Below are 27,836 nucleotides of genomic sequence, written 5' to 3' on the forward strand. Positions count from 1 at the left end.
GTCCTGTCATATTCATTTCGAAATACTCGTCGTGTAGGTATTACACTTATGAAAATTAAATTAATTTATTCCAAAACGTTACCTTTTACACTCATAATAAAAATGAGTTGAATTGCCTGGATGATAGTAGTGAGGAAAATGTTATGCGAAAAGCTTTCCCTCAACTGGTTTCATATATAAACTAACCTTTGGCTAGCTGTGGGCCACCCCCAGAACCCCGCCTTTGCTCGCCCTATGGCCTCGCATCTCTTAGGTGTCAGCCTTTGCATCAAGGGTGAATTTGGTGCATTTGCCCTTTAATTACGTTTCCTGAATTTGGCACAGCTGCGGTCTTTGTCCCCTGACTATCACGTTTACTCGGCCTACGGCCTCGTACATTTTAAATCCACAATTCTACCAAATTTCAAGTTTTTTTTCCTATTCCAACTATCTGAAAGATAAGATTTTGTATCCCTAAAAAACGCCCATTTAAACGCCCACTTAAACGGGAATTCCTTCATCCCCCGTTTAGACCCCTTAAAAACTAAAAATATTCACTTTTGGAAATTTTCCTGTAGGTTAGTCTAGGAAGGCCACAACCATGCGAAATTTCATTATTCTAATCCTGTCGAAAGTGCCTAAACATTTTGGGGTGTAGAAGATGTCCCATATAAATAACATGGGAAAGATTTTTCAGTTCCTCATAAAACCACTCTACAGTTGGAAATTTATATTTTTAGGGATTTACTTAGTTAATGATATCGGAAACTTATAAGCATACAGAATTTCAAGTTTTTATTCCAACTTCTCAGCGCATCTTCGACATGGCAGTTTATTAGCCGTATGACGTTTTTCTGGTTCGGCCACTGCTGTAATGTATTAAATTAATGTTTAATATTATTTTTTCTTGAAGCTCTATTTTCACATAGGAAAAATTAAGTTTGCAATCTTCTAGACGCTTTAGTGTTTGATCCCATGTCAAATAGTTTTACCTATTCAACGTACAATGCCGTAACTTACGTACACGACTACTTCCATTAAATTTGATTCGGTTCAATATATCCCTTTGATTTTCTTGAAAAATTACACATAAAAGAAATCTCAAGAAAAATTTGTATCTCTGGCAAGACCGCCATGTGACTGGCGTCACTTGTAAACAAGGTAATTGGTTCGCAACTCCGCCACACGCACACATAAATCTAAAGAGTAATACTTATTTTCTCGACTACTTTACATATTTGGAACATTATTTACAACAAATGTTGCTTTAAAGTAAATCAATTTTAGTATTAATAAAAGAATCTACAAATACTACTATTTCTTTAGTTCTTATTTTGTCAATTATTTTAAGCACATGTTATGCACACTTTTCTACTCAATTCGTGGCAAACTGGACTACTAACAGGTGATAAATTTGTATTTTGGTTTACTTGTTACTGGTAAGGGCATTTTTAGTAAGTTTTTCTCATCTCTATTTTGTCATTCGAAATTTTATTTCGTCTTAATTTCCTCAGGAAATGCCAATTGTTCAGTTAGTGTTTTGATGTCTCTTCGGAAATTAGAATTCTCTAGTTGCGTTTAAAGAAATGGAAGTTGAAGTATCGTGTCAAGACCTAGATGAACAAGAATACTCTAATGATTAGCATATTCTTGTACTGTAGCAAAGGTACAGGCCCGTAGTCAGGGGGGGCTAGGGCGGGCTCAGCCCCCCCTAAATTTTTTGCCGCCCCTCTAACTAAAATCAGTTCGAATTAACGGGGGATGCCGGGGAAATTCCTCTTCGGTAAAAATTTATATCTGGCTCGTATCACAGAAGTAACATAACATCCCTATCTGAATAAATTTTCGCCTTAGTGACAAAACAGCATCGGAAGTTTAATTCGAACACTGACTAAAACGTTGCAAGAAATTGTATTTCTAAATGTACTTTGGAGTGATAAATTAATGTTTACTTTTATTATCCTAATTTAAAGTATTGGCCTATTTATGCGGTACGCTTCTTTGAATTGCTAATGTTTCTTTGAGCGTGAGACTTTTTTTTAATGCTTCATGTGCGAACGACAACGCTGCAGGAGAAAAATAATTTATGGTTATTTTATCGACAAACATGGATTTGTGTTCAGAAACATCATACTTTTACCTCAATCTGCGGACGAAGAGTTTACTTCTTCCTGTCCTTTTTGGAATTTGCAACTGAAAACATCCTTTTGCTGTGAGTCATTGACTTTCGGTCAATATGCGAGAGATTGAAAAAGACAGCATCCCTCAACAGGGGGTCGCAACTGCTTCGCCCCAATCACACAGGTGTATGGGTTTGTTTTGTGTATATTGGACATGGAGAGAGAGAGGGGGGTAATTTTGACTACGTTTTATGTCACGTGATAACGGAGTAAGAAAAGTTTCCTTTTCAGAATTGTATTTACTATTGTTGTGTTGTGAGTTGAACATGGTTGTAATTGAAAACTGATCGATGCTGGTTTCTGAAGATGCACCGAAGTTGACTTGAAGAATGAGAATTGTATATAGCAGCAACTTGACTATTTGTTAAATAACTTGGAATACGTAAATAATATGTTTAATATATCTTTAAACTAAAGATAAGTTCGATTCACTTAATGAATTATTAGATACTTATAGATAATCGGGGATGATACTTATATTAGATAGATAATCGGGGATGAATTATTAGATACTTATATTAAAATAATTATTATTATATTATATATTGTCCAAGAATAAAATCTTCATGCAAATCATCAGACGTATGCCTAATCATCCAAAGTTACTATTTTGTAAATGAATATCTTGCAATCTTCTGGTATGTAAACATAAAATGCAGCGGACTAAACGGAGGTAGTAGTTGCACTTATAGGAAAAACAGAATTTAAATTAAAAATTGAACCTTATTGGATGATAATATGTATAATGCTTTATAAATTTGAAATTTGACCTTTGACTTAAAACAGGGTGCGTCGGAAAGTTTAACGTCCCTCTTCAGCAGGGAGGCTATATAGACACGGGACCTATAGCTTAAAGCAACATCTAAATCACTATCGGTTTGAATCCGAGGACTCCCAGTACGGTTTGAACCCGAAATCAGACGCGACGAAGGCGAGCGCTGTACCCATGAGGCTACGGGTAGCCCACAAAAGTAACAATTTGTTAATGTAGTTTCATTTTGAAGAAGAGATATCTTCAATAGAAATAAGTAAATAGCTGTTTAAATCATTAGTTCTTAACTTAAGCTTTTTAAGTACCTACGAAAGCAACTGATCTTCAATTCTTATTTGTACAATGTAAAGAAGAATTTCATGTATATTTCGATATGAATTGTACTATACAAAGAAAATTTAATGAACTGTTACTTCCCTTATCAATTTCGTTTCGGGAAAGAAGGTAACTGCGCTAGAACGGGGAACTTTTTTGGAGTTACTTCTTATTTGAATGCTCGAGTACCAAAACATAACAGATTGTTTTTACTTAAACATGACTTTAGTAGCAATCGTTCTAAATGATCGTTGATAGTATCAGTGGCGAAAGGGAGGGGGGCAGAGGGGCCGGCCCCCCAAAGAGGTCCGACAATGTACTTTGGTACTTTGATGTTTGTAATTTTTTATATATTTTTATGTTTATATATTTTTTGTTTGTAATTACTCTATATGCACCTATAACAGCACTCCCCCCCAAACACACATCCTGGCTACGCTACTGGATAGTATGTTCCAAAGAGTTTAGAGCAGTGGTTCTGAAACAGGAGTCCGCGGACCCCGGGGGTCCACGTGATCTGGCTACGGGGTTCGCGACGTCTAAAAATTGAAATGTGTTGTGATAAAATGGAACTCTCAGCTGTTATGCAAAAAGTATTTTTTCAGTTACTAAAAAGAAAGCAATTAGAAATTATACCTACGTTTGTAAATTTGAATATTTTCTTTACTAAATGTCTGCCCTGAAGCCGGTCAACCGTTATATAGGACTACTTGAGAAGCAGAGGAATTCCTTCTTTGTTAGGGCATTTTTTCAAAAGGAGTTGTACATTAACTGCACCGAGCCGATCTTGTTTTGTTGAGTTACAACAAGGAAATCACCAGAAACCTCGATCTGGACACAATTGTTATAAGATTGGCAGCATCCAAAACAATAAGACTTATACTGGGATTCTGTTGTTAGTGATTGTTCAAATGTTCAACTTGTTTCTACTATAGTGTGCCAACATGAGGAGTATATATATGCGTGTTGTATTTGTGTTTCTTAATCTTATGAAATTTATAAATTTGTAGATAGCAAAAACCCATAAACATATCATTTCTTTCGAACATCACCATAAAAAACTGATCAAAAAATGTTTAGAAGTACAAGTGTAAAATAAAGCGCGTGATATTTGAAGAAATATCAAGTTTCATATCTAAGGAGATGTAAATAATAATACAAGTAAGATGTTAATTTCATTTTTCCAATATGCATATATTTGTTTAGGATACACGTATTTCAAAATATTGATTTAAGATTTTGAGACCCTTCTCTGTAGAATCTCTTTGAAGATAGTATTAAATCTCATTACTCTCTAGATGTTTTCAAGTTTCACAAATATTTTTTTCAGTCGATCTAAAATTTAAAAACGTATTTCCTGTACTAATTCTTTGGAAATTTTAATGATTGGTTAGTTCGGCCAATTATTTTTTTTAAAGAAATATTTTTTTATTTCCTTGAAGATGAGAAAAGGGAATAAATATTTTGTTGGCATAACAAATAAATAAAAAGGAAACACAGTATTCTAGCTTTCACGTACAATTATACTAACGCTATAGGGGAAAATTTTCATAATAATTTCTTCACGCTGTAGTTTTATTTTTAAGAGCATAAAAAATATTCATCATCTCACACAGAGACAGACATTATATATATATATATATATATATATATATATATATATATATATATATATATATATATATATATATATATATATATATATATATGTGTGTGTGTGTGTGTGTGTGTGTGTGTATGTGATGTTTGTCTCTGTATGTGTGTGTGCCCACCCTAATTTACATTTAGCCCCCCCTAAATTTCGAGGCTGGCTACGGGCCTGCAAAGGTAGAGAACGAATCCCTTCACACAGTTGGTGTTTTGTCATATTTCTTCATGTTAAAGTTAACTTGCTTGTTGAAAAATCGTCCATAGTAGCTAATGGAGTGCGATGACATATGCATTCAAATTGAATATGTAATAGGAAAGACATGGTCTCCTAGACCCTATGAAAAACTAGTTTACTAGAAATACATGTTCTCAGAGATACACATGTTTTGAAAACTGGATGTATTACTTAGCAAATTAACCACTAAATATTTAGCATAACTCTCAAAATGAGTGAAAATGATTGAAACGATGATACATGAGGGATAGTAGCAATAGCGTGGACACTGTAGTCAGTTTACGTTTTGAAGAAAAAAATGTAGTGGTCGCACAGACCGCTGTTTCAGTCAAAGAAATAATATGAAAAAGAGAATTAAGAATAACATTTACAAAACGTTAATACAAAATAATAATATTCTGTACAAATGGACTGGATCTGGAGCCGGTGCAACTGAGTTTCATATTTGGAAAACAGCAATAAACAGTATGGAAATAAGAATGTAAACAGTTGAATATGAACCTACTAGAGAAACTTAAAGTTATATATATATTAGAACTTAAAACTATGTATTCATTTAACACGTGCATATGTATTGAGAAAGCTGTTACAAGCACACTTCTTGAGTTCGATATAACCGCACAGTTTAACTTGAGACAATTTGATATCCCTTTTTTTTTAATTGTAATCTCCCAAATTAACAGAAATAAAGTTCACATTTCACACTAAAGCTATATTTTAAAAATAATAGAAAGGAAGTTTTTTCCAAAGAAAAAAGAAACTTATATATTCTTATTATTTATCATTATAAGATGTAAGCACACAGAAATGTACGATATTATGAGGCAGAAAAAGTCGTCTAAAATACGTTAATATATGTGATTTATTTGTACACTCCGCATCAAAAAAATTGCGACAGCTAACGCTGTGCAGCTAGGCCACCCAATATACACCTTCTTATCCCATAATCGTGTCTGGTAAAAAGACCCTCTCTCTCCTCCTTTCTTCTCTCCCATACGAAAATTTCCTAACAATATGAACGCAATTCTAATTTCAAACTACATATGTATTAGTATCGATAAAATGAAATAACAAAACCGAGACGAAACAAAATTCATAAGTTGATTTAGGGAGAAACAGAAGCACATACAATGAAAAATTGAAACCAATGAATGTATATTACACAGAGCTTCAGAAATGAGGCAGAGAGAGAGAGAAGGCGAGAGAAGAAGGAAAAGAAAAGGGAGAACAGTTAAAAATGTGGAATTTTATACTTAGTAAGAAAACAACCTAACATTATAAAGTTCCGTTACCAGAAATCCAACAGTAATATAGAAATAACGTTTGTATTTATATATTTTTCAGGACTGTTGGAGTTTTTAGAGGATGCATGAAATTCATTGTTTTTTTCATAACAGATAGCATATTCAATTTCCAGTAGAACTGTAGATCTCACAGACACATCTAAGATAATGTCAAAAGTTTAATACATGCTTTGTTTCCGCGTGGTTCGGTTGTAAATTCGGTAGTGTTCATTGGACGTACTGATGCAAACCATATTCTAAACCCAGTACCTAGCGTAGGTCACGTCTTCCATTCCAGACTACTAATGCAAAGTGAACAAAAAAAGAAAAAACGAAAAGCAAAAGGAAGAAAGAAAGAAATATAAAATTGAATGAGTGCTACTTTATTGGTAAATTTTTATCAGAAATATCCTATAAAAAAGTCCAAACCGTATCATAATGAAAAGTTACAAATGTTCAAATGGAAAACTGGAGGTTCCTTATAGATGTAGCATACTTTGCATGTTTCAAATTTCAACATGAATAAATCACATTGAATTATAGGATGGAAACAAATTTCTGTGGAACTAGTATAAATAAAATTTTGTTTTCAAATAACCAAAGAGGTTGCCATTTTCTAGTCTTTTCCGAAGATTTACCTGTTCCGAACATCCAGCATCACTTTCTTCTCTTGCGGATATAACGTTGTAATTTGCACAGATAGAATGAACATGCTAGAGCTCAAACGGATCATAGTGTCAGTCGGATGATGTTGGTTAGCTTATGGACCACCACTTGGTCGAGGATTCAAAGCCGTAGTGACCCGGTAATTTGACTGAGACTTGGTAACCCAGATGATAGAAAAGATATTTTGCTTATTCCCTTGCGTTTAAACAGTATTTCTTTAATAGATGACCAGCACTGGAGATGTTATCCTTAGAGGAGAAAAACTCAATGCTGAAGTGCCAGTTAATTACATTTTCCAGACCAGGTCTATCGGTCTCTTGGTCCGTTTTAACTTTGGAACACGCACACGCACATCAAGTTCGTGTGTGTGAGAGAGATGGGGGAGAAGTGAAAGTTGCAAAGACAGTATAAGGAAACGTCAAGAAAGAGAGAGGAGAGAGAGACGAATATAAATATGAAACATACTTATCATTACAGTGTATGATGAAGAACGCACACACTGTTTATCCGAATTCTCGCCAGTGATGCTTTGTAAGTTCTCCAATATAAGATAAATCTCTGTTTGCAGCATTTATTTTATGCGAAAAAGTTATACTACCCGACGAGGAATCGATCCGAATTTTCACTTGGAAGTCTGGTACTTTATCACTACACCACCGATTGTTTTACCCAAACTTTGTCCAACAAATGCTGTAATATTTCTTTCTGAGAACGATAACACGAAAAGTGTTCACTGCAGGTTAATGAAGTGTTTGGAATGTCCTGGTAAATCCCTTGCCCTTTCCCAACAAACATTCGTAAATCGTCTCTATCATGATAAAGGTGTTTGCTTCCACATTCTTAAGCATTGCAAGTGTAATATGAGAAATCGATTTCTGCAGTCCTGGTCATCTCTTAAAGAAATGTTGTTTAAACAAGGGGATAAGTAAAATATCTTTTTTATCATCTGGATTACCAAGGCTCAGTCGAATTACCGGGTCACTACGGCTTTAAATCCTCGACCAAGTGGTGGTCCCTAAGCTAACCAACATCATCCGACAGACACTATGATCCGTTTGAGCTCTAGCATGTTCATTCTATCTGTGCAAATTACAACGTTATATCCGCAAGAGAAGATAGTGATGCTGGATGTTCGGAACATATAAATCTTTGGAAAAGACTAGAAAATGGCAACCTCTTGAAAACAAAATTTTATTTATGCTAGTTCCACAGAAATTTGTTTCCATCCTATAATTCAATGTGATTTATTCATGTTGAAATTTGAAACATGCATTGTCTGCTACATCTATAAGGAACATCCAATTTTCCATTTGAACATTTGTAACTTTTCATTATGATACGGTTTGGACTTTTAATATAGGATATTTCTGATAAAAATTTACCAGTAAAATAGCACTCATTCAATTTTATATTTCTTTCTTTCTTTCTTTTTCTTTTCCTTTTTTTCTTTTTTTTTTGTTCACTTTGCATTAGTAGTCTGGAATGGAAGATATGACCTACGCTACATAGTGGGTTTATTAAAATGTAGTGTGCATCAGTACGTCCAATGAACACTACCGAATTTACGACCGAACCACGCGGAAACAAAGCATGTATTAAACTTTTGACATTATTTTAGATGTGTCCTACTGGAAATTGAGTATACTATCCTTTATGAAAAAGACTTAATGAATGTTTCAAGCATCCTCTATATATCAGAATAGTCGTGAAAAAATATATAAAAATAAACGTTATTTCTATATTACTGTTGGATTTCTGGTAACGGAACTTTATAATGTTAGGTTGTTTTCTTACTAAGAATAAAATTTCACATTTTTATCTGTTCTCCCTTTTCTTTTTCTTCTTCTCTCGCCTTTCCCCCCTCTCTCTCTCTGCCTCATTTCTGAAGCTCTGTGTAATATACATCCATTGGTTTCAATTTTTCATTGTGTGTGTTTCAGTTTCTCTCTAAATCAACTTATGAATCTTGTTTCGTCTCGGTTTTGTTATTTCATTTTATCGATACTAATACATGTGTAGTTTGAAATTAGAATTGCGTTCATGTTGTTAGGAAATTTTCGTATGGGAGAGAAGAAAGGAGGAGAGAGAGGGGGTCTTTTTACCAGACATGATTATGGGATAAGAAAATGTATATTGGGTGGCCTAGCTGCACGGCGTTAGCTGTCGCAATTTTTTTTATGCGGAGTGTACCAAAAGAAAGGACGTACATGAAAACAAAAGAACAAATATGAAGATTGTTGCAGACTGTGGAGAAACTGTAGCTGATAATTTTGCTTGCCGAAATTGCTAGTTTGATATTGTTTGCTAATTGGTCAGAGGAACTCTACGTATGATTCAACGAATGAGAAAGCAATTGATTTAGTTTTAATTATATATGTTGTGCTATGCTTTGTACTATCTTTTATAGATTGTAAAAATAAAAGTTTCACACGAAGATTTTCTGTGCAAAAACTGGAAAGCTCATTGAATTTTAAAATAAGAATATAAGTATTGAACACATGCCTGTTGTTGGTTCAAATGAGCTCGGGATGAACAAAAAATACAAGATGAAAAAGTTGGAAAAGAAAAAAAAACAAATTTTGTTAAAAGCGTACTAATCGAATATGATAATTTTAAAATGTTTCTTTCTCCCTGATTTAGTAAGCACATGACAGATAAGATAATACAGGATGTAGTTAAACATTGAATATATACTAAGTTTACTGGGCTAAAAGGCGATTTTTTAACTGTACAATTTTATATGTACATTTCAGACTTTCTATAAAATAAATAAGGAATGGAATCGTACTTGAATAAGGAGAACAATATTTATGTGCTGGCATTCGTTCGTCCTCAAAAACAACAGACATTTAAACAGTATAAGATAGCTTTACGGAAACTGATTCAAAGAGAAACTATTGAAACTCAAGAAAATTCAAGAAAACTGAAGAATTTCTTTAATTGAGAAGTGATGAAATTTTCATTACATTTATCTGAAAAATTTCATAAGCTTTATTTCAGACATAGAAATTTAAAAATTAGGTTATTAAAAATAGTGCCCCTAAAAATTCAGGAATAAATGTAACAAAATTTATCAAGTGTATTTGCAGCACAGCAAGTGGGATACGCCCACTGCGCAGATGAACCGAAGTCCTGAGTGCCTACAAGTTTATCCTACTAATCGAGTCGGCCCTCCTAGCGTATCAAGAAGTCCTTGCATGCCGCCCGAGTGTCAGAAGAAAAGATCATCCCATACCAGTGCAAACACCAGTTACCAAATTCCACGTTCTGATCACAGCTTGGCAGAGTTATTGACCCAAATTTTACAGCGTTCATTTTCCGGTAGGTTGCTGTCCAGATATTTCCCACTACTCAGATGCGGCAGCTATCTAGAGACGGACATAAGGAGAGTTACGTGTTTCCACTGACTTCCCAAGTTGCAATCTACCCTTCTAAACTGCAGATCACATGTTGAGATACTTCTGGTATCAGATGGGATCTCTACTCCTTTCTAAGCAGGTCTTGGGACCGTCCATATTCGGGTTGGCATACACTGACAAGTCCCGTCATGGCGTGATACTAAAAATGCTTTTCAGAAATAAGAGACTAAGCATGATTCTTGAGAAAGCAATTGATTAGAATAGGAACTATAAAAAAAATACACTTGTGCTGCAACTACACTTGATAAATTTTGTTATATTTATTCCTAAATTTTTAGGGGAACTATTTTTAATAACCTAATTTTTAAATTGCTATGTCTGAAATAAAGCTTATGACGTTTTTCAGATAAATGTAATGAAAATTTCATCACGTCTCAATTAAAAAAATTCTTCAGTTTTCTTGAATTTTCTTGAGTTTCAATAGTTTCTCCTTGAATCAGTTTCCATAAAGCTATCTTATATCGTTTAAATGTCTGTTGCTTTTGAGGACGAACGAATGCCAGCACATAAATATTGTTCTCCTTATTCAAGTACGATTCCATTTCTTATTTATTTTATAGAAAGTCTGAAATTTACATATAAAAGTGTAGTTAAAAAATCGCCTTTTAGCCCAGTAAACTTAATATATATTCCATGTTTAACTATATCCTGTATTATCTTATCTGTCATGTGCTTACTAAATCAAGGAGAAAGAAACATTTTAAAATTATCATATTCGATTAGTACGCTTTTAACAAAATTTGTTTTTTTCTTTTCCAACTTTTTCATCTTGTACTTTTTGTTCATCCTTAGCTCATTTGAACCAACAACAAGCATGTGTTCAATACTTATAATCTTATTTTAAAATTCAATGAGCTTTCCAGTTTTTGCACAGAAAATCTTCGTGTGAAACTTTTATTTTTACAATCTATAAAAGACAGTACAAAGCGCAGCACAACATATATCAATTAAAACTAAATCAATTGCTTTCTCATTCGTTGAATCATAAGTAGAGTTCCTCTGATCAATTAGCAAACAATATTAAACTAGCAATTTCGGCAAGCAAAATTATCAGCTACAGTTTCTGCACAGTCTACAACAATCTTCATATTTGTTCTCTTGTTTTCAGATACGTTCTCTCTTTTGGTACAAATAAATCACATCTATTAACGTATTTTAGACGACTTTTTCTGCCTCATAATATCGTACATTTCTGTGTGCTTACATGTTATTTTCTTAAATATGTATAATCTTCATATATCTTAAAATCATAAATAATAAGAATATATAAGTTTCTTTTTTCTTTGGAAAACACTCCCTTTCTATTATTCTTAAAATATAGCTTTAGTGTGAAATGTGAACTTTATTTCTGTTAATTTGGGAGATTACAATTAAAAAAAAGGTATATCAAATTGTCTCAAGTTAAACTGTGTCGTTATATCGAACTCAAGAAGTGTGCTTGTAACAGCTTTCTCAATACATATGCACGTGTTAAATGAATACATAGTTTTAAGTTCTAATATATATATAACTTTAAGTTTCTCTAGTAGGTTCATATTCAACTGTTTACATTCTTATTTCCATACTGTTTATTGCTGTTTTCCAAATATGAAACTCAGTTGCACCGGCTCCAGATCCAGTCCATTTGTACAGAATATTATTATTTTGTATTAACGTTTTGTAAGTGTTATTCTTAATTCTCTTTTTCATATTATTTCTTTGACTGAAACAGCGGTCTGTGCGACCACTACATTTTTTCTTCAAAACGTAAACTGACTACAGTGTCCACGCTATTGCTACTATCCCTCATGTATCATCGTTTCAATCATTTTCACTCATTTTGTGAGTTATGCTAAACATTTAGTGGTTAATTTGCTAAGTAAAACATCCAGTTTTCAAAACATGTGTATCTCTGAGAACATGTATTTCTAGTAAACTAGTGTTTCATAGGGTCTAGGAGACCATGTGCTTCCTATTACATATTCGATTTGCGTGCATATGTCATTGCACTCCATTAGCTACTATGGACGATTTTTCAACAAGCGAGTTAACTTTAACATGAAGAAATATGACAAAACACCAACTTTGTGAAGGGATTCGTTCTCTACCTTTGCTACAGTACAAGAATATGCTAATCATTAGAGTATTCTTGTTCATCTAGGTCTTGACACGATACTTCAACTTCCATTTCTTTAAACGCAACTAGAGAATTCTAATTTCCGAAGAGACATCAAAACACTAACTGAACAATTGGCATTTCCTGAGGAAATTAAGACGAAATAAAATTTCGAATGACAAAATAGAGATGAGAAAAACTTACTAAAAATGCCCTTACCAGTAACAAGTAAACCAAAATACAAATTTATCACCTGTTAGTAGTCCAGTTTGCCACGAATTGAGTAGAAAAGTGTGCATAACATGTGCTTAAAATAATTGACAAAATAAGAACTAAAGAATAGTAGTATTTGTAGATTCTTTTATTAATACTAAAATTGATTTACTTTAAAGCAACATTTGTTGTAAATAATGTTCCAAATATGTAAAGTAGTCGAGAAAATAAGTATTACTCTTTAGATTTATGTGTGCGTGTGGCGGAGTTGCGAACCAATTACCTTGTTTACAAGTGACGTCAGTCACATGGCGGTCTTGCCAGAGATACAAATTTTTCTTGAGATTTCTTTTATGTGTAATTTTTCAAGAAAATCAAAGGGATATATTGAATCGAATCAAATTTAATGGAAGTAGTCGTGTACGTAAGTTATGGCATTGTACGTTGAATAGGTAAAACTATTTGACATGGGATCAAACACTAAAGCGTCTAGAAGATTGCAAACTTAATTTTTCCTATGTGAAAATAGAGCTTCAAGAAAAAATAATATTAAATATTAATTTAATACATTACAGCAGTGGCCGAACCAGAAAAACGTCATACGACTAATAAACTGCCATGTCGAAGATGCGCAGAGAAGCATATATATAAACCATGCACTAACCATGCATATCCGACTGAAATGTACGTCGCATGGAAGAACAGAGTTCTATAAGCTCTTCCAACATCGCATTAAGTATTTTGTTTCATACACAGAGGTGAGGATCTTCTGGGGGGACAGATAACAAACAATTCTCATTCCATATAGTCATACGGGTTAGAAATACTAAAGGCATTAGTTAGCAGATAGAGACAAGTACTCAACTCACAGCCGCTACAATCCATAAAGAGCTACTTTTAGCCAGGTGTAGCACGTTCAACGTGGTGATGCGTGGCCAGTGCATCAGCTCCGAGATGTCATTATTTCTGACCTTCTGGATTTAAAGTTAATTATAACAGAGAATAGCTAAAATCATCACACAGGTGTTTAGCAACCGAGGAAGAGCAAGGTCAGAGAACATACTTTCGCTCATGACGTCATAGCGATGCAATCCTGCTGAATACGGAAGGGATTCGCGCATGCAAATCACTAGTATAAGACAGCAAAAGAGTTGGGTGCTAAGGTAAAACCAAAGGGTGAGATATACTGTTGAGGAAATGCGACGAATGTTGAGGAAATCATGCTGACGAGGGTAAGAACAGAAATTATTCAGCAGTTCAAGTTTGTGACGACCGGATGAGAAGTGGTCCAGCACCATGTGAAGAATTGCGAATCCGTTTGTTTTTTGTACTCGGCGTCGTGGAATGAGTGTGATCCAAATTGATTAAGTGGAGTTCTAGTCAACCAGCGAAATGTTGTGAACCAATTACTTTCATTATTTTTATAATGAGATTTCCGTGGCGAGAGAAATGAATTGTAACATTGCAAGCAAGTGCAGGGAAACGTTTGGAAGGAAATGCGTTCTAAATTGGAAAATGTACTGAAAAGTATCAAATGAAATACGACAAATGAGGAGTGGTTGAGGAATGAGAGGGTCAACCACTACCTATTTGGTGCTTTCTATGGGCTTCTTTTCATCTTTTTATTCATACTATGTCGAATTCTAAAACTAAGTTATTTTGCTTCTCCATGCTACACCAAAGAATGCATTTTTTACCTATTAGAGATACAGTTGTTCTTGCATCTCATTGTTTAGCAGTAACCTTGCTTTAAAAAATAGGTTTAGAATTTGGAAAATGAGCATCAAATATCCAAATTGAAGTACATGCATGATAAATGTGCTGATTTCAGGAGGCCTAGGGAAAAATCTCTCTTGTCTAAACTACATCGATAGCACGTATTGTTTATTGTGTAAGTAAGCGTTACATATTCCCTTCTGCTATGTATGTTTTCCGTCTGCATTGTGCGATTTGATGCAGCATAGTGGTGTGTATAGATTTGTTGACTATACAAATAATATTAGAATGCTAGAAACTTCAGTATGTCAGAGTTACTGATAAGTGAGTAAACTTTGCCAGCAGGGCTTGAAATGCAATTATGGGGGGTGGTACAGGGATAGTCCCCTTGGTTGCTCCGCGAGAGGTACCAAAAGCACATATTATCGTTTATGGAAATTCAAATGTTGACAGAAATTTTACATGAAAATACAGGTTGACTAGCGAGGGGAGGAAACCAGCCCCATGCCATAAGCGTCTGTGGACCACCAATGGGCAACTAGAGATATCTCGCCAAACATTGGCGGCCCAGTAGCGACAATCCGCAGTGGCCCCACTTCCGTTTTGAAAATTATACCATCAGCGGCCCATCAGTGGCAGAGACGCGACGAAACGAAAATGAACAACAAAATTACTCCCCCCAAATATGTTAAATTGCCTATATGCGTAATTTGTTACATTAAGGAGAGTCTAAAAAATTCAAAAGTAAAAAAACGTGCCCCGGGGTGGGCGCGAACCACCAATCTTTGAAATACTAGGCGCGTGCTTTTCCGACTTAAAAAAAACACTTCCTGACTTATTTTCTACTGCAACCAATTTTCAGGACTACTAGACACGACAGGGAAACGAACACAGAAACATCGAGGACAGTTAAGATTCCACCCTTGCTACTACAGAGGGACTCGAACCCCCAATGGGTTTCACCTCACAATCATCAGCCTAACGCCTCACACCGCTCGGCTACACCCACCGGCACTTGGTTACGGAGGCGACGGAGAAAAGATCGCTTGTAAAGGCATAAATTGTTGAGGTATTTTTAATTTAGCTAATCAGAGTGCTCCTAACCGTGTATATTCGACGATAATCGTTTGAGATTGGATTAAATTCGTTTGCCATGTAATTTCATAACAAAATGACGCGCGTCTATTTACTTTCTTTCATGGTTCTCCCATGTTCACATTCGAATGATCGGTACAGTTGTCATCTAAATTCATACAATTATACGCACTCATCTCAAGATCTTTCACTTCATGATCTAGAGGCATTGGTTACTCTTGACCCCCGTAACTCACTTTAGGATCAATTCGTTAGGAAAAATGATATATAATAATAACCGCATGCACATGACTAGCGATAGTTCGTGTTAGTCCCTTCGCGATTCTTCTCGACAAATCGAAGAATGTATATAATCTACACATAGACGTAGCAATCTGCTTAATCCAAAGATTTTAATAAGGGACCACGGGAAACAAGTGTAAATAACTTGTTAGAACGTGTATATGTACATTCATCTGAATATATTATGGAAAAATGTATGATTTTTTCAGTGGAATAACAATTACGTCCAACAACCCACGAAAGTACTAAAATAGGTGATAATGTGTGATGAATGTGTCAAAGAACTATTCTCTATTTGTATTTAATATTGGAGGAAAGGGTAGGGCGAGCCATGCATGTAAGTTACTAACACGAATACATGCGCCGTGCTTTTGCAATAGGATTAGCATTACAGCATAGGATGAAAATACATCCAAGAAGCAAAATAATGGTAGCGCGAGGCGCATACCTTGTCGTCACAAATATAGTTGTTTTTTTTTTTTTTTGGAAATAGCAGGGGAACTATTCAGTGCGCCCCCTGAGTAATCTATAGTTAAGGAAGGGAGGTTGCGAGGAGGAAGCAGAGAATATGTCTTTGACCAAGAGCAGTCACGACTCGGCCTCTAAGTGAATGGAAATGCCGGCTAAAGAGAAGTCCAGGACAACGTACATAAGAAAGTACACAGAGTGGGATTGATGCTATCAACTCACTGGTGCCAAATTGTAACCTGGATGTAGTAAAGGTTGCGTGTAAGATGATGCACTTGTCACAAGAGCAGTCACCATGACGGGAAAAATTATGATTTCTTATAATAATACACTAAGTGGGAGTTATCTATTGCACAGTAAAAGGAAGGTAAGTTATAATCTGTTTAACCGTATGTGAAAATGAGAAATAAAATTGTAAATTTAAACATAAAGGTTCTAAATATACGATGCACTCATACATATAATATCACGCAGTCAGAGTTAACTATAGTTATTGCAAGTATTGCCTATATATGGCTACGAACCTAGGACCACTTCTATTGTCCTGCATGAGGTACGGTTCTGCAATCGGAACCATTTATCGTCGATGGTAGTTAAATAAAGCAATCAAAATTACTGTGGATGTCGCAAGGGCCGTCATAGAGCTGTTGCAATTCCTCACAATATGCGGGCTTAGTATATAAACGCTGGACGACGACTTGCTAAGAGGGTAGAAACTCGGTGAGGGGACTTCCGCGAATGCCGCTTCTCTCTTTGACTCTCGAACATTTGATTCCTCCGATGCAGAACGTAATCACGCGTTTCATGTGCTTCCGTCAACCGCTCGTCGTTAGTAAGGTAGTCCTCAGGTGCGTTCAACACACGATCAGCCGCAAAAACAGGCTGAATGCCAAATAAAATCGAAAATGGGCTTACGGTAATTTCCGTGACAGACGTTTTGTTAACACAATCATCTGCAATGTGGAGGAATTCAGGCAAGCGTGCATGCTGATCTTTTGTAAGGAAGCGTAACGCATTCTGAAATTCTCCGATTCGAATTTCGGCATGGCCCAAAGTCTGGTTTTAGGCGGGTAGGGCGTACTTAACTTCCACACCAATGCTCTCCGCAATCTTCTTAGTTTTCATGAAGGTGTGAGATGATTGGCGATCTAAGTAAACCATGGCGAGGCAAGAGAAAGGGTTCACAATTTGGTTCATGAAGAATCTGATAAATGCGTCTAATGTTGGGGATTTAACAAAAGCCGTTATGACATAACCACTACCTAGGAAAAAGTATTGGTACTTCTCTGGTTGGGATGGAATTAACTGTCCAGCCAGAACAATAGAAAAACACCGAAGGATAGTACTCTGGAGTAAGTGTTGCACAGTCTCCACAATAGTTTGTAAGGTCGTTTAAATAACGAACACTAATGGCATTGGCGGAATTTATTATGCAGCCATTTCTTCATTCGGGGGAAAGTAATGCTTAGCCTTCAGTAGAAGATATAACTTATTAAAGCAGGGTGAGTAAGCGAGTGCGAGTGGATCTCTGAGAAGATAGAATCCCTTAGTTTATTAAGGACACAGAGCACAAGTCTATCCTGTGAGATGGCTTTGATCTTCCTTTGAAGAATACCATTAAAACTCACATTTTTTTCGCCATTGCTTATATTGTCGGTATGAGGTGTCTTCCGACTGCAGTGTGCGTATAACTTTACTTAGAAATGAATCCTGACGTTGTAAATTACCAACAAAGGTTCATTTATCAAGAGTCAATATGTGATACACTTAGGGAATTTCTTCAGCATCCTCAATGGTTTCCTCTGAAACCGGAAGTAGGTTCCGACTGAGTAGATCTGCCAAGGCGTTATTTTTCCCGCGAAGGTGTTGGGTTGTAAAAGACTGGTACTGAAGATATCTTTCCACCGCTGGAGTTTGCCACTAAGGTAATAAGACCTTTTCAGAGCCGTAACTGCCTTAGACTCGGTGTAGATAATACATTCTTCACCTATAAGATATTTGAAAAATTTCGTAATGTCAAAGTAAACTGTATAAATTCTAATCATAGATCGGAGGAGTTTTCCGAGGGAGATGACGCAATGATGTGAACTGCACCGGGTGCCAATTGATATCATTAGAGCATTTCTCCAACAAACACACTCCAACGCCAACCAAATTGCATCAACGACTAACGCGTGGGATGTATCCGTGGTGAAATATATTTGGTGGAGGGGTGGGTTTGTGAGAGCGTGGCACATCCACTGGAATGCAGCCTCGCATTACTTCGTCCAAAGTAGCTTCTTAGGCGAATCTTTTTGGACTTCATAGTGAGGTGCCAAATTGAGGGAAATATTCGTGAAAAAATACGGAAAAAGTTAACCGAAGCTAACCAATTCCTAACTGTTTTACAGCTATGGTTTTGGGAATTTTCAGAAAGATCTTCAATTTAAGCGAGGTCAGGCTGATTATGACCGTTCTCTACAATGAAGCCAAGACATTTTAACCTCGTGACGCGAAAAACAGATTTCTTGAGATTGAATAGTACCGAATACTGTTCGCAGTAGTGAGTCCTTTATCCAAAATCTCAAGAAGTGCATCAAAAGTCCGTGCGCTTAGATAGGTGTCGTCTACGTACATCGTTAGTCAATTAGGTTCTAAATGTTTAAAAAATATTGTGTAAAATGTACTGAAGCAATATCGTGCTGTTAACATACCCCATGGGCATGGCTTTAAGGTGATACATGGTGTGCTTCAGGTTGAGCGACGGAACCGAAAAGGACGTAAAGGGCGATCGTTCTTATCCAAAGATTTGGCGAGTCCAATCGAAAGCACAGTAGTATATTGCGTCCGCTAGGTTCTCTTTAACGCATAGCAAACGTTCTCGAATTCAACTATCGGAGATCTATGCATATACCAAGATCTTCTGAGTGAGGTTTAGAATCACAAGTACAATGTTCGCTGTTGCTGAACTTCTAAGTTCAATGATACCCATTTCTAGAACTTTTAGAATTTATTCTCGTGACTTGGGGCGAAGGCGCTGAGGAATAATGTACAATGGAGATCGAAAAGATTCCCTAGTTTGAAGGTCTAAGGGCGCTTCATAAGCGTCAGTATTGGAAAAAAGTAAACCATTTGAAAACAGTAGCATATTAGGTAAGCATATTTCTGAGCTTTTGTTGCTGTAGTGTAGTTAGATCTGCGTTAATGTTAAATTTGGAAGGATCGATTAGATGTCCCATCTTACCCAATCTCTGGTTTATTTTCTCACGCAAAATAACTTCCTAATAGTATTTACTTGCAGTGTTTCAGGAATTTCAGCTAGCTCAGACGTAATGGCCAAAAGAGTTCCCTTATAAAAACGTTTGTGCTTTGATGACAAATTTGATATAGAAATTGCTAAATGGTCTGTACTGGCTGCAGTGTGAGCAGTGAAGCAACGCTTGAGATTCCTGTTAATGGGAGTATGTATATGAACAGAGCTAAGGACGAAAGTCACAGAACAGGTAGAGACTGTGGTGGTTTATTAACACACCAAAGTGAAATGTTTGTTTGACTGCACCTGAGTTTCAACTTCAGCCGACAACTTACTGGTTAGGACGAGACCCAAAATTATGCAATGTCAATGTATTTGTTTGGTATTCCTTCATTGCCTGATAGGCTCTAAGAAAATTGACCAAAATTATGGGGAATTTTGGAGTAGAGATTAACCTAAACAAGACAGTAAAAGATTTACCAGCTAACTTGACTTTGATATAAGCCCCATTCGTGAGGCACATCGGCTTATCGCTTATCCCGTAAAAGAGTGGTTTGTAATGGGAAAAATGGCACATTACGCAGAAGGGCTGTCCGGGGCAAAACTGATGACCCAGCAGCAGTGTGAATAAGTCTTCCTTTACGTTACCCAAAGAACCTTTACGTTACCCAAAGAACCTCATCAAGGTTCAATGGTGGCGTAATAGAAGTAGGGGCAGGTTACATGGTTGGCCACTGTCGTAGCGGTGGGTGGGAACATGCCGCAGGAGCTGAGGACTTTTGCGCCGTATCTGTTTTGTGATAAGTGGCGGTGCCAGAAGTTTGCGGTGGTTGAGCCACTGGGGTTGTTGGGTATTAAGTGAATGCAAATGGAGAAGAGGTTCTCTATTGTATGGATACCGTGTGTACGGCGAGGCATACGAACGGTATGAAGAGGAAACTTTCCCTAAGTATGATTGGAAATTATACCCAATGCTCTGTTTGCCTATAAATGCGCTTCTTCTTTTTTTATTGCTTCTTCGTTGCCTGTGCATTGTTGGATTCTGATCCCTTATCAGAAGTCTTAGTATTCTTGTGCACAGAATTTTGAAACCAATGAGCACACGATTGACATTACTGATATGTCTGCTGTGTTTTGGGGGCGGTTATGTCGCTGGTTAGAACTAGGCGCCGGTGATTGCGCAAGTGGCTTCAGTCGACGATGAAAGGTGTGAGAAAAGCGCACAAATGATGCAGACGCATTAGAATTGAATTGCAACTGAAAAGAGTCTAATTTCTCAATGATTTCAGCAAATTGGTCTGCCTACTCTACCGAGCTTTGTGAACAGGGAAGATGCGGCTGGCGACGCCACTGCTGAAAGCGTGCGGTGCCTCGCCACAGCCAGCAGAAGATTTGCTCTCTGTCGTGTAAAAGCTTCTTGTGAAAGATCTTCAAAATTTGCAAAGGTCTTTAGAGAAAAGGAATGCATTTTGAAGGAAGCATAGCAACGACCGCATCTGCTACAAAATCTTTAAATATGTGTTTGGGATTGTATTTATCTGCCAAAAATTTGTTTTCAAACAATGAAATGAAAATGAAATCTTTGAGTTTTACGTCCCACGAATATGCCGGTTAGGCTAAAGGAGACGGTGATAATGAGTAATGAATGAAATGGTGGAATGAAGAAAGTGGGAGGAAACGGGAGAACCCCGAGAAAACCCACGCACACGGTGTTTGTCCACCACAAAGTTCACTTGGCGGGGGCTGGGATCGAACCCGGGACCCCAAGTACCAGAGGTGAACGCTCTAGCACTGAGCCACCGCGGCCCCTGTTTTCAAACAAGAAATGAGTAAAAACTTCTCCCGGGGCCTGAATGCGCTATGTATAATATTTAAAGAAGTTAAAGGAAGCTGAGATGATCTAAACTGTTCCTCGAAAGCTGCCTTGAAACCTGCCCAAACTTTCGTATGTAAAGACACTTCCTGAGTTTTGCACCAGTATAGGGACACTCCACTAAGACAAGTGAGAAAGATCGCTTTCATACGATCAGAAAAGCAAACGTTAATCTCTGCGAAACGTTCAAAATTAGCTGAGAATCTGTCTACATTTTCAGAAGGTCCATCAGAAAACACGTCTAAAGAAACAAATGGGATTATCATGGAAACGGGGTTAACACTAGTAGATCGCCTACTAGACCGAATATTAATTATTTTCGGTTAGTAAACACAAGTAAAACACCAAACAAAGAAATGGCAAATTGCAGCGAGAGAGAAAATAGCAAGAAAACTACAATATTATTTAAAGATTAGGAGCAAATGGTATGCATTGCACAAACTCACAACCAAAGTAGTACAGTCATAATAATTTCCCTATCATTTTGGGAAGTCATAAATAGTAAAAGAGGTTTGAAGGCAAGATCTAGTGAAGAGAAGATCTTGCTTGTCACACTGAGTATGCATTGGAATTGAAATTGAAACACTTGAAAATGTTTCAGCCTGGCCGGGTTTTAAGCCCGAGTCTTCCGAATAGAAGTTCAATGCGCTAACCACTCACCTACCGCATCACTTCATCTTCCACCCATGCTAATATCATTTTAAACTTGTTCCATGAAATAATATACAAGAGATTCTAATGCTTATGTGTCTGTCACAATAACAGTCCCTTTTTTAACTCAAAAGCAAATTATATAGACCTTCCTCAATGAGGAAAATATCATGAAATGATCTTCAAGTTGAGTCTACGTCATCTTTCAGAGATGGTCCCGATTTCAATTACAACTCTTCTTCACCATAACTTTTAATTTCCAAGGAAGAAAAGATGACAGGAATTCTTTTCATATTCTTTGAATTGTAACAAAGAGTGAAACAATGTGTAGAAATAGACAGTTCTATGTCTAATTTCCATAACTACTAGCTTATTTTCTTATATTCATATGAGGAATTTGTGGCAAATTTAATAGGTGGCACTAGCCGAGTGGTCTCAGGAGTTCGGCTTCTGATCATGAGGCGCAATACACTGGGGTTCAAATTCCTCTGAATAGCAACATTGAAATTTAACTGTCCTCGGTATTTCTGTGTTCGTGTCCCTGTAGTGTGAGGAATACGTAGAAAGAACATGAGGTGTCAGTGGCGAAAAATACCCCGGTTGGGGAGATTTGCTTGGAAAGCTTGTGAAATCAGGAAACTCCCATTGCAACTACCTGAGTTCAAATCCCGTCGTGACAATTATTATTTTTTCTGTATGGGAAGGTAATGTTTATGTAATTGGTATTGTAACTCTGTTATTCCTTTATTATTATTATTATTATTATTATTATTACCACTCAGGGAAAGAAAAAGTCACATAGTCGTACCTATTCATAGAAACAGACAAATTATAAATTACTTATATAGGTGAGATCTTAAATACGATCATTTTCGTGACTAGAGTTGTAAGTTCTATCAATATTTGCTTTTTGTGCATAGATAGGAACAATTGCTAGGAACTCGTTTTTGGCCCATACTACAGCAGTAAGGATGCGTTTAGCCCTTATGTATTCATCAATTCTTGTCCAAACACGTTACGATTGCAGACAGTACGAATCAAGGATGACAGGGATGACGTAATTTTGTGTTGGTGGCATTTCCCCTGTGAAGGAAGTTGTCTCAACTCTGAGACCCGGACAAATTGAAGATTTTTCATGTTAGTATACATCAGAAGTATCAATATTGCAAATTATAAAAATAATTCCTTAATTTTCTCAGTGAGAGTGAAACCAGCGGCTCTAACACTATGAAACTAACGCTTAAGCCACTACTCGAAGACATCATTGTTCTGGGAGAAGGAAAAAACTGGATGTGCAGTGAATTCAGTAATTACACACTTTTACGATTCCAATATAATAATGCTGATACTTTCTGATTTCAGTCATGATAAAACACTAAAGTATTATGCAGAAAGAATAGTCCAGAGAAATCAACTTTAAATTGACAACTAAAATGACATACGAACACGCAAGGCCATGAAGTAGAAATTGGTCTTTAGTGCTTCGAACCCTTAACAAGCATAGTGTCGTGCCGTGAGGGAAGCGAGCGGGGCTACGAACCCGGGCGCCCAAGTAAGTTTGCACAAAATTCAGGAGGAAAGAAAGAAAACAAGGAAAAAATATTAAAAGTGCTCAAATTCAATTAAACGCAGGGATTATTTTTGAAAATTTTCTTATGCCAATCATGGTGGCGCTTCGCGGCTTTCCTAGCGACGTCACTCATATCTACGTAGGCGCTGCTGTATGCTCTCCCCTCGGGCCCTGATTTTTCACGGCACGGCACTGGACAGATACTCATATTGATTGGAGTCTAATGTTTCAGGGCACTGGATTCTTTTTTTAAAAGTTAACTAATTTAACGAACCTTCCTCAGTATCTTATGTTCCCTATTTTTACACGTTTTACTTACTTTTACTCATTTTACTCACTTTTCTAGTTTTCTACTAATTGTTTAAGAACAGGGACGAAAACAAAGTAACATTGAGGACAGTAAAAATCTCCGACACTATTTGTGCGTTCTTCCCTTGGCTGAAGTAATACAATAAAATATGGTGCACATCCAATTTTTGGTCATCCATCTTGAACATGTTGTCAAATCTGTAAAACCAAAGCAAACAAAGAGGAATATTAATACGCAACACGCTCAACATCTTAGTTATTCATGACCTAACTATAAGATGGTCCGAATAACTCTAGTATATCTACAAATCATCATTTGTCATATTTTACTGAAGTACGTCATGACTTTTCGATACTTTAATGTTAACACTCAAACTTCATTAATCTCATCACTTATTCATTTACTGTGTTATGATCATCAAATCTGTACTTTCCGTAGATATAGAAAGGTGAGATGTAGTATCTAGGTTTGATGTAGCGCGCAAGTAAACAAATAAAAAGCAACAGGATGATATTTCCCTCCCTCAAACCCCTCCAATCAGAAAATTCATAAAATATAAAATATGTAGCCAAGTCTCGACTTTGCAATAATAATAATAATAATAATAATAATAATAATAATAATAATAATAAAGCAATAACAGAATTACAATATCAATTACATAAACAATACCTTCCAATAAAGAAAATAATAATAAATGCCAGGACGGAATTCGAACCCGGATCGCTCTAATGGCAGTTCTCTGCTTTCACACTTTTTTTTACAAAATAAAGAAAGTTCGTCCCAACCGGGATACTGTTCGCCATTGGCAATTCGCGCAATTTCTGCGTAATCCAAACACGACAGGGACACAAACACAGAAAGACCCAGGACAGTTAAAATTCCGAACTTGCTCTTCAGGGGGATTCGAACCCCGAGTGGATTGCGCCTCATGATCTGAAGCCGAACGCCCGAGACCACTCGGCTATTGCCACCGGCTCACACTTTGCCATCAATTCCACATACAAAGATAAGAAAAGAAACTAGTAGTTATGTTAGATAAACATAGCACACACTATTTCTACACGTGTTGATATAATTTAAAGAATGTGAAAATAATTTTACCGGTTTTTCTCCTTTGGAAACTAGAAGGTAAAGAAGATTTTTACTGTAAATCGGGACATCACTAAAAACGATGACGTTCCTTAACTTAAAGAAAGTTTTGTGATATGATTCTCATTCAGGAACGTTGATATAACTTGTTTTTAAGTTAAAGAAGGAAACCTCGAGTAGGTCGTTGTAACACTCACATAAGCAACGTCTCCTTATAGAGGGATAAATCGTTGAGGTCTTTTCAATTTGACCAACAATGCTCCTTTAACAGTGCGTATTCGACGATAACCGTCTGGGATAAGATTACGCGCATCTATTTACCTTCTTTTCATAGTTCTGCCATATTCACTTTCTAATATTCAGCGACAGTTTCCATCGAAATTCATACAATTATACACATAATAATAATAATAATAATAATAATAATAATAATAATAATAATAATTATTATTATTATTATTATTATTATTATTATTATTATTATTATTATTATTATTATTATTATTATTATTTTCTTTACAAACAACCAGTGAAATACAGCTAGTTCAATGGGAATAGATATATATGGTACGGTCCTCTTACCTACGGCCACGGCCACATGGACCCTTATGATTTGTTTTATCGAATGCCTTGCTACGATTTTCTAAAAAAGACATGCACCAATAACAATAGGACTTCAATTTGGCAGGCGAAGTTTAAGAGCCTATTTAAAAAAAAATGAATCCCAAAATGCAGAACTGCCATAATGTCATATTTATTAGGTATATTGAATACAGCTGTATGAAGTTACTCATCCAATTACTAAGCCCTGGAGAGTAGCCGGGGCCCTTTCCAAATTTCCTTAGATACAAATCAGTTGTGATGATAATCGAGGAACACCTGTAGACCCAATTTTAACGCTTCCAATTCAAATTACGTTCCTGTTAAGAGAGCTAGAAATTATTCACTGAGAGGCCCAAAATCTGAAGAGACAGCACTGATCAAAACAGGCATATAATACCATTAATCGATTATCATCTCAAGGGAATTCTATCTTAGGAAATTTGGGAAAGGTCCCGGCTACTCTTCAGGGCTTAGTAATCAGGTGCTAAGTAATTTCACACAGTTGTGTTCAATATACGTAATAAATGTGACCTTATGGTAGTGCTGCCCTTTGGGATTCATAATTTTCAAAATACGCCTTTAAACTTGCCCTGTCAAATGAAGTCCTATTGTTATTGGTGCATGTCTTTCTAGAGGAGCGTAACGTGGGTGTGTTTGAATATTCGGGCCACACATCACGTCTTCGAGGGCCAACGGTTAAAAATTTTTAATTTCCCCAATATCGAGTAACCTGGCTAAAACGTTAAACTCAACAATCTGCAATGTATATTACTGGCTCGTGAAAAAATATAACTATAAAGAAATACTCGAAGAGATATATTTAACTGTTGTTACACATAGCATTAGCCTCGATGCTGAAACAGGACGCTAAACTTCCTCCTATCTAAATCCTGTAACAATATCCCCCAATACTACTTCAATCACTCATTTCCAACAATTTACTTTGAGAATTTAGATTTGAATTCTCATTACTATTGTTTCTACATAACACTATTTTATTATGACCGAAGCAAGAGTTTTACAACATTGAAGTGGTAAAAGTGTGCAATTTTCTTCATACACTTCATACCAAGTTTCCCTCCTCTTAATTGACAGCGATGTCTTAGAGTAGTGAGATAAGCGTTAATTTCACATTCTGTACGCAGTTCGATACCCGTTGGACAATTAAAGGAAATTTTTATCATTTGTAATGTTAATACTTCAAATGTAAGATAACATAAATATACAGTTTTTTTCGGTCTTAGTGTAGGTATGACTTTCTTCAGTGCAATCGCAATAGAGCAATGGACTACAACATGACGTCAGTCATTTTAATCTTGATTCGTACTGTCTGGAAATGTAACGTGTTTAGCGAACAATTGATTAATACGTAAAGCATATCGTTAGTATAGTTCAAAAATACGACTGATTAAAAACAAAGTTTATTATTTCACAAAAATTACTTATGTTTCTACTACTACTACTACTACTACTGGAAATATTAATGTTTTAAACAATTCACCATTTCAGATACATTCCAAATAAAAAAATCAAATCCAATAATTGAAAACTTCGTATTTTGCCTATTCTCAACTTTCCAATAATAATAATAATAATAATAATAATAATAATAATAATAATAATAATAATAATAATAATAATAATAATAATAATACAGGTATAACAGAATTTGAATAGGAATTACATAAACAACACCTTCCAGTTAAGAAAAACGTAATTGTCATGACGGGATTCGAACCTGTGTCTCTGCCATACGAGTTTCATAGTTTGCCTATCTACTACAAATTCCTCATACAAAGATAAGGAAATATACTAGTAGTTACGGAAGATAAAAATTGAACTTTCCATTTTACTCGTGTTGATGCAATTCAAAAAATGCGAAAATAATTTCTGCCGTCTTTTCTTCCTTGGGAACTTGAAGTTAGTGAGGAAGAATAGTAACGTAAATGGGGACCATCGTTAAAAACAGTGAGGTAGCCTCAACTTGAAGAACGTTTCGTGAAATTTTTCTCATTGTCGAAGGTCTATATAACTTGTTTTTGTGTTAAACAAGGAAATCTGTCATTGTGACACTCATAAGGAACGTCTGCTTCTACGAGCATTAGTATTTTGTGTGTTGTCTTACATGCAAGGATTT

The 27,836-nt window shown here is 36.0% G+C and overlaps 1 protein-coding gene across 1 annotated transcript in view; it reads left to right on the forward strand.

The window, feature by feature from the left end:
- Window positions 1-27,836, forward strand: part of tei (irregular chiasm C-roughest protein teiresias) — a 369,851-nt gene that overhangs the window by 290,875 nt on the left and 51,140 nt on the right. The window lies entirely within an intron of this gene.

The sequence above is a fragment of the Thermobia domestica genome, chromosome 9 (genome assembly GCF_964235325.1).
Source record: "Thermobia domestica chromosome 9, izTheDome1.hap1.1, whole genome shotgun sequence".
Taxonomy (NCBI): Eukaryota; Metazoa; Arthropoda; class Insecta; order Zygentoma; family Lepismatidae; genus Thermobia; species Thermobia domestica.